The sequence below is a fragment of the Nicotiana tomentosiformis genome, chromosome 1, assembly GCF_000390325.3.
Source record: "Nicotiana tomentosiformis chromosome 1, ASM39032v3, whole genome shotgun sequence".
NCBI lineage: Eukaryota > Viridiplantae > Streptophyta > Magnoliopsida > Solanales > Solanaceae > Nicotiana > Nicotiana tomentosiformis.
Window position 1 is genome coordinate 23,830,670 of NC_090812.1, and position 13,009 is coordinate 23,843,678.

The 13,009-nt window shown below is 36.1% G+C and overlaps 1 pseudogene; it reads left to right on the plus strand.

Moving 5' to 3' along the window:
- Positions 1-505: 505 nt before the first annotated feature.
- LOC104092812 (ferric reduction oxidase 6-like) lies at positions 506-8,739 on the plus strand (annotated as a pseudogene).
- Positions 8,740-13,009: the final 4,270 nt, after the last annotated feature.

The following is a 13,009-nucleotide window of genomic DNA, read 5'->3' on the forward strand; positions in this document are numbered from 1 at the left end:
TCAGTGAACTAGTTGTACACGGAGACTTTAAGGTACTTCTGCTAGCGTCCGCAGACCTCGGAGTCCCCCCCTATCCTTATTATGTTGTCTTCCTGATTTCTCTTTAGACTCTAATGTATTGAGACACTCAAAATAAATTCTTAGAAGCGTGTGACTTATTTCTACCGGGTTTTGGGAGTTGAAATTATTGGATTGCAATTTTATATTTATTTCATATGTTGAGAATTTGGCTTCAGTTTTATTTTATGTATTTCTGCAAAAATTGTTAGGCTTACCTAGTTTTAGAGACTAGGTGTCATCACGACATCCTACGGAGGGTTAATTTGGGGTCGTGACATTTATAGTGAAGCTTTCTAGTATATATTAACTACCACTGCAATTCATGCCTTTATGTATTTATGACCAGAAATTCTTTCTTTATTTTCGTGGTGCTTGATATAGGCCAAATAAAGTATAAGAATAGTCCTGAAGAGTACTAATTGTTGCCAACTTTAAAGATTCTGTAATGCGTGAATTCTCAGGCCAAGAACCTCTTCTTTTAAGAAAGAAGATGAATTTGACTATCTCAATAAGACACCCTTTTGGGTATCATCAACAAAGTTGGTTCTCAATGTATTAATGTGGATGATCTTCATTGCATAGGCTACTTTTCTTTTCTTATTGCCTTCGGCATACATGAATGAATTGCAAAAGAAATTTATTTGAGACACCCAAGGAACTATCTTTATGAAAACAGGTTTATTTCCAACTTGAAAAATTTCTTGCTCTTATACTGCATCAGTTTTTCCAATTTCTTATAAAGTAATCTCAGTTTCTGTTGAACTGCAGGAAGCAAATTCTTGATATTCAGTTTCCTAATTTTCATGATTACATTTCTTGCAGTTATTCGCCTCGTTCTCTCTGGTAAAGATGAACCCCAAGTGTATGTGCATCTACTAGCTTGATTTCTTAGTTCAAAGGAACTCCTTTAGAAGTTAGTGGATGTTCTGAACTTGTGTAGTTACCTGAATTTTAAGTTGCTGTAGGAAGAAGACTGCAAAAGGTCCAAGTTTTCGCTTATGGACATTCCCAGTGCTGGTGGATGGATCATTTGGGGTTGTTACAGCTGCAGAAATGATTGGAGTTATACTCTTCTTAGTGTACATCATCTGGGTTGTTATTATGTACAGTATACGGAGCATTGACTGCTTATCCTCGTTTCATGTACAAGACATGAAAGAGAAAATAAAGGTAATTATGTTACCATGATCATGTTACATTCTTTGTTCGGGTTTCACTGATTTCTCGTTATATTTTATATGAATTTAAAGAGAAAGTCGTTGTTTCCCAATGGCAATAACATTCACCATGTTCAAGATCATGCAATTTTTAACTGTACAGACTTAGGCCTACTGTTGTCTATTGTTTGGACCATGTTATTTCGGCTGGGCTAAAATATCATCATTTCAGCGATCTAGTTACCTTTAGTCCTTTCATAATTACATGTATGACTCAGCTATACAAACCATTATTCCGAAAGGACTACATGATATTCTTTCTCTAAAATTATTTGTTTTGAACTGATCTTCTGGCTCTCAACTGCTCTATATTTGGAAAGGTTTCAATCCATTATACTCTTAATTCATTTTTGGTCCTTCAAGTTTGTTCCTTATGTTATCTTATTTTTAAGTAGCAGTTAGTTCTCCAGATATGTGCAATGGCAGTAGAATTCTGAAAGTAAAACTACTAAAATATTCTTCCTGAAAGATTGATTACTCCAATTTACTGAAGCTCTTGCTAAACATGAGTCATTAGACTGTATTAGAGATTTCATTTTTATTCTTCAAACAGAATTTAGACTCCGCCTGGTGGAACAAATAACTATATCCCAGGTCCTCTTTTTCCAATTATAGGTTATGCGTCATTGACTAATATCCTCTTTTGTAATCTCTTCAGCGCTATATTGCTGGAGCTAACAGGCCGTCATTTTGGATTCATTGGATTAACCTTCTTAGCATTTTTGGTTATACCTGTTGCACGGGGTTCAGTTCTTCTTCGAGCTACAGATATCCCATTTGAACATGCCACTCGATATCATGTTTGGCTGGGACATATTACTATGGGTCTTTTTAGCCTTCATGGTCCATTCTATGTGATTAGCTGGGCAATGCGCGGGTGCCTTGTGGAGGAAGTGAGTTCTAGAACTGAAAATTCATTTGCCTAGCCCTTCATCACATGTATGCGTCTTTGTGTGTTTTCTTGGTAAAGAAAAAAATAAGATTTGAACTTTGCCGTTGTGCTTAATGCAGCTAATCCAGTGGAAAAATATTGGGGTAGCCCATCTTCCAGGAGTTATCAGCCTTGCAGCTGGTTTATTGATGTGGGAGTCTTCACTTCCAGGAGTAAGGAGGAACAACTTTGAATTATTCTTCTATACGCACCAATTATATGTGCTCCAATTTACTTCCAGCTAATCCAGTCATGAAATATTGTTGTCATACATTCAGCCACATACTTTCCTTGTGGAACCATTGAACTCGTTCTTTCAAAACCCGCAAGTAAAAGATAAATCTTTAAACTCAACTGATTTCCTCACCACTGCATTTTTCAGTGATTCTAATATTTCTTCTCTCGCGATGTAGATTTACATTACAACGCCCTTGGCTGGATATTCTTACAAATACGCGAGCTGTCCTCGCTGTAGTGGCACCCTTTCAGTGTCTCCTCCAATCCCCTTGATGGGAAACATCATCTTGCTATTCTTATAAAGGTTCTTGGAGATTGGACTGAAAAACTGAAGGGACATATCTTGAATCTTTCGGTTGAACAACCTGAAATGGAGCTCATTTTGCAGCATAACAGGATATTAACAGCATCTGTTGAAGGTCCTTATGGACATGAATCACCATATCATTTAACGTATGTCACCAGCATTATCTGCTGAGTATACAATTCTTTTGTTTCAGTACCAATTCATTGGCTAATCAATTGTGTTAACCATGTTTCTCCTCTCAGGTATGAAAATCTCATTTTGGTAGCAGGTGGAATTGGAATATCTCCTTTCCTAACTATCCTGAGTGATATCCTCCACCGTATCAACGATAGCAGGCCTTCCCTTCCAAGAAATATACTAATAGTATGGGCCATAAAAAATTCAGATGAGCTCCCACTTCTTGAGACAATTGACATGGAGGCAATCTGTCCACTTTATTCTGATAAACTGAATCTTGAGATTCAAACATTTGTGACTCGGGAATCACAACCTTCATTGGTATTTGGTTCTTCGTATTCTCATTTTGTTTATGTAACATCACTCCATTTTATATTGTGTGTAATTTTTACTTCTTTTTGGCTCAGGAGGAGGGCAAAAGACCGAAAGCAATGCACCCCTCAATCTCCCCTGGCTTCAGTGGATGTCGAATGTCTAGTTTGGTTGGTACTGGAAATGTTGGATGGTCTGGATTGTATGTCATAGTATCCACAATTGGGTTGGTGATCACTGTAGCATTATTAGACATCTTGTACATAAATCCATACGATGTAACTTACTGGTGGTACAAGGGGCTTTTGTTGATTGGATGCATGGCTGCAAGTGTTGTTATATTTGGGGGTCTCGTGATCGCTTTATGGCATCTTTGGGAAAGGAAAACCTCATTGAAGGAGGAACCAGAGGATAGCACAAAGAAGGTCGACAACCTGCAGCAGAATATTGAGTCCTCTTTACACAAGAATCTTGAAGAAGCTCGATCTGTTAATACTACTCGATATGGTGAAAGACCAGATTTCCAAGGTATGTTCAGAAAAGCATATGAACTTTGCAAGGTCTACTTCTCCTTTGTTTTCTTGACAGTGTGTTTTAACTAATTTTTCTGCAGAGATATTTGGATCACATGCAAAGAGTTGGGGAAGTGTAGATATTGGTGTGATAGTATGTGGTCCTCCTACTCTTCAGTCCAGTGTTGCTGAAGAGTGCAGAAGGCAGAACTTGCAAAGAAGAGGCCATCAGGCTATTTTCCATTTCAACAGCCACAGTTTTGACCTCTAAATCACCCCAGTAAGCATCCAATTTTCTCCTATCTTAGCACACAACTGGACGACATGTGTGCTTGCTACTAAAGGGTATTTTGGTCATTTCATATTACTCCTAAATTTTGCTGAAAGCTAACGCGTGTCAATCAACTTGACAGCTGCTGCAAATACAAGAAGTTTGCGGTACTTTTGTACGACAGATAGGTCACTCTCTGTCTCTATCTATTCATCTTCTTTGTTTTTCTCTGTCTGCGTTCTGCTTTATCCTCTGATTTTTGCTTTGTTTCAACTTTCAACTGACTGATGAATTTGTTATCACTATAATCGATGAGTTTGTTCTGAATTATTGTAAGCTCTTTGATGTTTTGATAGCAATTTGGTCGCCACTTTCGATTTTATGGAAAATATTTGTACATTCCCCTTCAATGTTGATTTTTATCGATCTCATTGCTGCTTGTTTTTTGGTGGTTTCCCAGGGTTAGCACAGTATCGTATGTTTATTAGTCAATTTTTGGTTTTCCTGATTATGCTTTTTGAGAAATTTTGGACTGTCTGTACATCTAAATCTCTTTGTGTGCTTTTCTCTATTGTTGCTTTGAATAGTATGTTATTTTTACTTCTGTTTGTGAACCAATTTACTAAGAATTTTTAGTGATAGCAAGAACAGAACTTCTTCCGTTTTTCTTCAAATAATAAGAATATTACATGTCGAGATGACATATAGTATGTCCAAATTACTGATGACATTTTCTTTATGTTTACTGGCAAAAATATTAAACTTTACTATTAGTGGTAAAATTACCTGCATTACCAAACTTGAATGAGAAGGCCATCTAAAAGAAAGAGAACAAGTAATATGCTTCTACTTTCTACCAGAAACTATTTACAAAGTATGATATGTTAAATTATTTCTTTGCATTAACTATATTGCCTAATGTCTTCCAAAGTTTTAACGCTTTCTTATCAGAATAGACCAACTTTTTTGTGTTGGTAGGCCATAATGCTTCAATATGCCTCTGAGAAGGGCAAACTAAATGAGATTTTCATATTTCCTAGGTTTACTTAAATATTTTTTTGTTCTTTTCTATGGTAGAAATTAACAATTCAAGTTAAAACTTATATTTCACTCTATGAGTAAAAATATTATGCTTTCTGTACTCTTTTTGACATTCAAAATATGACTTTGAGTTTTACTGAAACATGTGCTTAGAAGATAGCTATTTATGGTTGGTTTGGATGTTTCTGTACTTATTCGCTTCTTTATATACTGCCTCCCTCTACTATAAATATGTTATTGATGAAATCCTAGATCTAATCTGAGTTGTTAAGCTGAGAATGAAGGAGAAGCAGTTACATGCTAATGGAGAAGAAAGAGTTCCTTCATTTTCTGTTAATTTTCTGTTACAAACACTGTACACTAGCCATGTATATATACAAACAAGTTAGCTGCTAACTACCTGCTTAACAAACTAAACCTTCCACTAACTTAGCCTAGTTGGCATCCAGCTGTACATTCCACTACCTATACACCTAATATACTTCAACACCCTCCCTCAAGCTGATGGTTGAAACAAGTCTTTCAACTTCAGCTTGGACAGTAGATAGTCGTGCTGCACTTTCCCAAGACTCTTTGTTAGTAAATCAGCTTGTTTCTCCTTAGTAGGTACAATATGATTCTTGATCAATCCTTGCATATTTTTTCCCTCACAAAGTGACAATCGATATCAATATGTTTGGTTCTTTCATGGAATATAGGATTAGCTGCAATCTGAATTGCAGCTTTGCTATCATAGTGTAAGTCTATAGGCAGGGGCAACTCAACTCCTAATTCTAAAAACAGTCATGTGAGCCAAGTTAACTCTGCAATTGTTGATGCCATACTCCTAAATTCTGCTTCTAGCAATTGTCTCCTGCTTTTTTGACTTCCAGGATATTAATGCATCGCCAGACTTGACTACATATCCTGTAATAGATCTTCTAGTTTGCAAACATCCACCCCGGTCTGAGTCACAATAAGTTTCAAGTCTTCCTGAGCCTTCTGAGGGCATCAACAGACCAAGACCTGGAGCAGTCTTGATGTATCTAACTACTCTTAAAGTAGCATCCATATGAGATTGCTTAGGTTTGTGCATAAACTGGCTGAGCACCTGCACTACATATGAGATATCAATTCTAGTCATAGTGATATATAAAAGTCTGCCAATCAGTCTCTGATAAGGTCCAGCATTTTCTAGTTCTTTATCCTCTGCATTAGCTTCACTAGAAAAGTCTTTGTTCATGAAACTGTCAAACTCAACAGAAGTAAGCTTTGAACTGGTCTCCAAGGGTGTACCAGCAAATTTGGCACCACCAAGCCCTGACTTTGCAATCAACTAATTATGAGCCTTGCCTTTGTTGTGAGTAACATAATCCTTCAACTAAATTGGTGGTCTATTGTCCCTGTTAAATCTTATACTGGCAGCAGGTTCAGCAGTAGGCAATATAGAAGATATTGGCTCAGCAGGGATGACTACTGAATCAGCAGGAAGATCAACAAAAGGCTCTACAGCATCCTCATGGAGTGCAGAAGAGTCACTCTTTGAGTGATTGTGAGGAGTTGCATCATCTAGTGATGCAACATTAGGTGCAACATGGTGTGGAGTTAACTTGTTCTCAGAGAAAATAATAGGATTATTGAGATCCAGCACAGAAAATATAGAGGAGATAGTACTAGAGGCATATTTGAAAGGGAAGATATCTTCTTTGACAACCACATCTCTACTGACAGTAAAGCCTTTAGAGTAAAGATTATACAATTTTTAACCCTTTTGTGTCATAGAATAGACTAGAAATACAACTGGAACAGCTCTAGGAGCAAACTTGTCTGATCGTCTCATATCAGTAACATAGCCTAGACATCCAAACACTCCCATATGGTCCAAAGGAGGAACATGACCAATTAACGCTTCAAAATGAGACTTGCCTTGAAGGGCTGTTGAAGGTAGCCTATTTATAATATGCACAGCAGTGGTGATACATTCACCCCAGAATTTGAGAGGTACAGAAGATTGAAACCTCAGTGACCTAGCCACTTCCAAAATATACATGTGCCTCCTCTCAGCTACTCTATTATGTTGTGGAGTATATATGCAAGAACTCTAGTGAAATCCTAGATCTAATCTGAGTTGTTAAGCTGAGAATGAAGGAGAAGCAGTTACATGCTAATGGAGAAGAAAGAGTTCCTTCATTTTCTGTTAATTTTCTGTTACAAACACTGTACACTAGCCATGTATATATACAAACAAGTTAGCTGCTAACTACCTGCTTAACAAACTAAACCTTCCACTAACTTAGCCTAGTTGGCATCCAGCTGTACATTCCACTACCTATACACCTAATACTTTAACAGCTGTAAATATTGTCTTCTCATATGACTATGTGTACTACATTTTCTTTATGAAATTAGAATGTCTGATATACTGTTGTGTTTTAAATTCTTTATTTGATAACAAAATGATATGCCATCAACTGGATTATACAAAAAAGGTGATTGAGTAAATCTTCACTAATAGGGAAGTATGTCCTTAATCCTTTGTCATATTTGGAAGCTAGAAACTTGCCGATTTCTACGCTTAAACAGTTAAATAGTAGTATACATGTTTGAACAGTCTCAAATGTGCTAGATGTTAGGGTCATTGGTGTAAATCTCATTATCTTGAACAATGAACATGTGTGAACTGTTGAGTTGTTACTTCTCTGAAGTTGCTATATTCAATTGTTCTGTTATGACGTATGACGTATATCTTGACAAGTTATTTTTGTTTCCACAAAGGAATAGAGATTATAGAACGTGAAGCAGGGAGTTCCAGCACTTTGAAATATAGTGATTAAAAAGTTCACATCCAACTTTCACTAGGAATTCTTAACTGTTGGAAAATATTTCAAGTGTATTATATGTATATCTTTTGCCTTATATTTGTAATGTGAGATGGTTTGTTCTTGCAATTTTACGGTTATTAATATACAAGTTATATTGATAAAATGGAAGAAAGACGTACCATCAATGAAATTACACCGTCAACTATAGAATGGACTTGCAAAGTTCAGGCTGTAGACAAATTTCGGCCGAGAGAGAGCAGAGATCAGCGAGTTCGGTTTTAGACAATAATTGTGCAGGATGAAAACGTAAGGCAAGTTACAACTATAACTGTAACATAAGATCTTCTCACTTGTACTCTTCCAATAATTAGTGCATTATCATTTTAAATAACATTGTAGGAGGAACAAATTTGTGTAATACTCTATGGTGACGACATTAGATGATATGATAACTTGTACGAACTTTTCGAGACGTATCTGATTTCAACTGCCAAGGTTAGAAATCCATAGCCTTATTCACTACATATTGTCCAGTTTGAATGGGTCGTCGACAGGTTTACTATTGTGGAGTCTATTCCGAAGAATAATGAAAAGGAGACACTGTTACCTCCTCCGTCGAGACTGAGTACGATTTCCTTCCTCGATGTTGAACAACAGCCTTGCGGTGTTGAATTTGGTATATTTCAAATTAGCTTATGCTTTATAACAGCTTCATTACTTGGAACTCATGGTGAATGCAAAAATACTGGTTTTACCTACATTTTTTTTTTTGTTTATAATAACAGATCTATTAGTTGTGGTGGCAAACTGTGGGGCAATGCAATACACCGCTGATCAGACTAAGAGATTTCAAGAGGCCATAGTTATGGACAACAGGTGAGTCATTTAATCTTCTATTACATAACAAAATCTCTAGCTGGCACTTACAAATGTACAGGAAGAAACCTCTTTTCTTCACTATATGGCAAGACTTGGCAAGCAATGAAGGAACTGAGTTACTGAGACAAGCGAGGCAACTATAAGAATACCATGTTATTCTCGCGAAGCGGATAGCTACCACAAAATACCGTGGTGGTAAGCTCATGAACTTCCTTTTTCTATATATGGATAACGCTTTCACATTGTTTATTAACAAAATTTGCATACACAGTTTTCCGTTTGGCGACAAGATACAACTCGACAATCTTAATCAATCCCATGTATGTGCAAGCAATTGAGTTACTGAATTGGTACAATACAAATTGTGCTTAAAATGTATGACATCATTATTTAACTATTGTTACTTATATGAAAAAATAATTGCATGATATTTATTATGCGAATTACAGGGGAAATGAGAACAAACAAATGCTAATGGATTACATACTGAAGAGTTCAATGGAATCACCTTCATCTATTAATCTTGTAGCTGTTGATGATGAAATATTATCTGTTTCAGCTATTATTATACAAACCTCCATTGTGAGTTTATTAAATTACAAGATAAAATACCGATAACTGCCACGCCATACGCTGTCGTTGCGTATCTTTTATACAATATGGATAACTGTCCAATATGTTCTAATATGCTACTGTTCGTGTTGGCCCAATAACAGTATGGTCTAAACAATATTGGAGTATAAATTTTTGGAATAAAATCTTATGTTAGAGTTCAACTATAAAAAATCCTAAAGAAAAAAATATCAAACAAGCTATATTTGTTCACTGAAGTTATATATCGTTCCATTTAAAATTAGATTTATTTTGAAATTCTTTTTAAAACTCCTATCACTATATTACATCCTATTTGTATCCTACGACATCTTAATATTTGGGAAAGAGGCTTTTGAGACTAATAAATCTATTATAATATCAAACAGAATAGTTTTCGCAATTTAGTTTTACATAAAATTAGCTAAGTAATTTTTACATCTTATTGTCACAGCACACTCCTCATGAGGTTTTACTAACTATGCAGCTTTGTATTATTCCGCTGCTGAAAATTATATGCAATTAACAATTGATGATTTAGCAGCTTCCACTGCTTATGTTATGAACACAGAACTAACGTCTTGTTTCATTAATTACATTTTGCAGTTGGAAACTTTTTACGTCAAAGGAGAAATTTTGCTACCTGAGCATTTCCAAGAATTTTATGTGCTAGGTTGTTTAGAATGTAACCATCTTGTTCGGAGCAAAATAAAAAGAGAGGTTCAATGCATAAACTGCAAGCTGCAACAAATGTTAATTTCAAGGTAACAACTGCTACTAATAACATGATGCCATTGATAATATTTCATACTGAGTACCATCCATTCTACCTCAACTAAAATATTTTACATAATACCACAGGATAGGTGCCACTTTGAGGTAGAAATTACATACGAAACTGGCACAACTACGGTAACAGTGTATAAAGGCTTGGCCGAAAGAATGCTGTCAATAAGGACTGAACAGATATATGAAATCGTCAGTGTTAAGGTACATACACATACAACGTTGTAGTTAATATAACCCAACAAAGTTAATATAATACTCTCATGGTTAACACATAAAGGTAAGCTTTGGCGAGTCCATTGTTTTTGCTATCTGTTTGAAGCATGAGTCATTCCGTGTTGCCCATATCAATCGACAGCTTGCAGATAAACTGTTCAGGCTTCAGTTACAGAGGTCATTATCCAGAACACCGACGCAAATGCAGGTTCTCTGGTCCTTTTATCATACAGTGAAAAACCAACCATGTTTCTCCGAGAAGAGTCAACATCTGTGGTTGGTGCCGAGGGAATTATGGAAGAAGAGTCAATACATGTGACTGATGCAGAAGGAAGTAAGAAACAAAAAATGGAACCAACTACTACTCCACCAAAGCCACACTTAAGGTTAAAAATTCAAATACCATATTATAAAATATGCTAATTTTCTTAAAATGAATATTTTATTTCTATAGTTTGCCGAGGCTGTGATGTTCGCCCAGATGGTTTGCAATGTACAAATGCATTTTGACATATCGTACCGATCTTTTAACAAGGTTTAGATAGTTGACCGCCTTCACAAATTGTTCCACATTTTGTGTATAAATAGTTCTAAGTAGTGTGTGCCTATATCTGTGAAGGCAATTGGTATTACTTTTGGATATTGGAGTGGCCTCCTGATGTTCTACAATCAACAACAATAACAACACATCTTATAATTAGAATGCATGTATATTTCTGAAAGTTTACTGCATTTACCGTATGGCGTTTCCCTTTATATTACTAACGTCCACTCTTACTATTTAACAAAAGAATTACACATGTATCATTTACATAATTTTAATTTTAGTTCAGTTATAAAAATCCGTGGCAGCATTTAAACACAATTCACTACCGCTAAAATGTTGATATATAAGATTTTTTGGTTAGCTGAGGTGTTTATTATTAAGCATCACTAAATACTTTAAAGTTTATGTTATACAAACTACGTCATTGTGCGTAGGCTATACATGGGCAACGACCAGCTAGCCTCTATTAGAAGTGCAAATTAACGCGTGAAAGAGGCAGTCACTTTTCCTTCGGATTTGGCTACCTTCGTTTGTTATTCGTATAATATTTGTGTGTTCGTCAAAGCTACATTTTTAGATAGAAGTTTAAGGCCAAAGAGCATCAAAGAATCTTACGACATCTTATGATGGAGTAAAGGTAATGCCTAATAGATTGCCTTTATCTCAGGTTTGCTGAGAAAGTAAATTATTTTCTTAAATTATCTTACGATCAAGGTTTGTTAACTATGATTATAATCATATTTATCAGTTTGATATAAATATTTCCTGAATTTGTACGCTATTCGGATGAAAAACAAGGTTTAGGTGGACTCATTTGGTTATCTTTTGGCAATATTGGTGACGTCATCTTCCACCAGTTGCGTTTTTACTCTGTCAAGGTAAGTACATGAGTTTAAAAAGTTCTCACCCTACTACGTTGTGTCTACTACTATAATAAAATATCACGACCCAAAACTAACCTGTCGTGATGGCGCCTAACGTGGTACTAGACAAGCCAACACTTCAAAATACTTCCAACACTTTTAAATGAAAAAATAAGAATAACACAGGTTTAAATCATCAAAACTCTCAAAAACTGGATAGAAGGTCAAAACCCAATACGGAAATTTTCAACATCGGGGTGTCACTGAGTACATGAGCGTTTATACAACACAAGTCTAGAAATAATGTCTATGAAAGACTAAAACTAAATACATAAAGCGAAAAGATAGGGAAGGAGAGACAAGGTCTATGAATGCTAGGCAGCTACCTTGGAATCTCCAGCGATCAAGCTGCGAAAAGAAATCAACACCCACCGTGTCCAAAAATACCTGGATCTGTACACGAGGTGCAGGGTGCAGCGTGAATACAACTAACTCAGTAAGTAGTAAGACTAAATAATAGACTGAAAATAGTGACGAGCTTCACGGATATAGCTCAATTACAGAAATTACGACATAGAAAGATAGACATGCTTTCAAATTCGATAATTAAGGCCAAAAATATTAATTCATGTCAAGTTCGATTTAAACAGGATATAATATCTCTCAGAAATTACATGACAATGATATATGCCAGCTGAAGTACAATAGTAATGAAATCAAGTGCAAAATATCAGAGAAGCAGTCACTCAGTCCTCCCATGCACTCCAACTTCACAGTCACTCATTCCTCACATTCTCTCATTCCTCTCAATCGCTCGGCACTCAGTAGGTACCTGCGCTCACTGGGGGTGTGTACAGACTCCGGAGGGGCTCCTTCAGCCCAAGCGCTATAACAAGCCAATCATGGCATAAATCAATAAAACATGCTACGGCGTACAACCTGATCCCATAAATATCCTCACAATTAGGCCCTCGGCCTCACTCAGTCATCAACCTCTCCAGTCTCTCGGGCTCTCAGTAACCATGATAATCAGCCCAAACAACAATGATATAATGTATCAATAATGAACAAAATATAATATGCAAGTAAAATTGTGGTTGAGTACGAAACATCAATTTAGCAGATAATTCATCAAGTACACGACCTCAGTGGGTCCTTACAGTGCCAACACATAGTCTAAACATGATTTCTAACATGGTTTGCAGTTCAATCTCTATAACACATGGAGAATATACGGATAACAACAGATTATTCAAATACA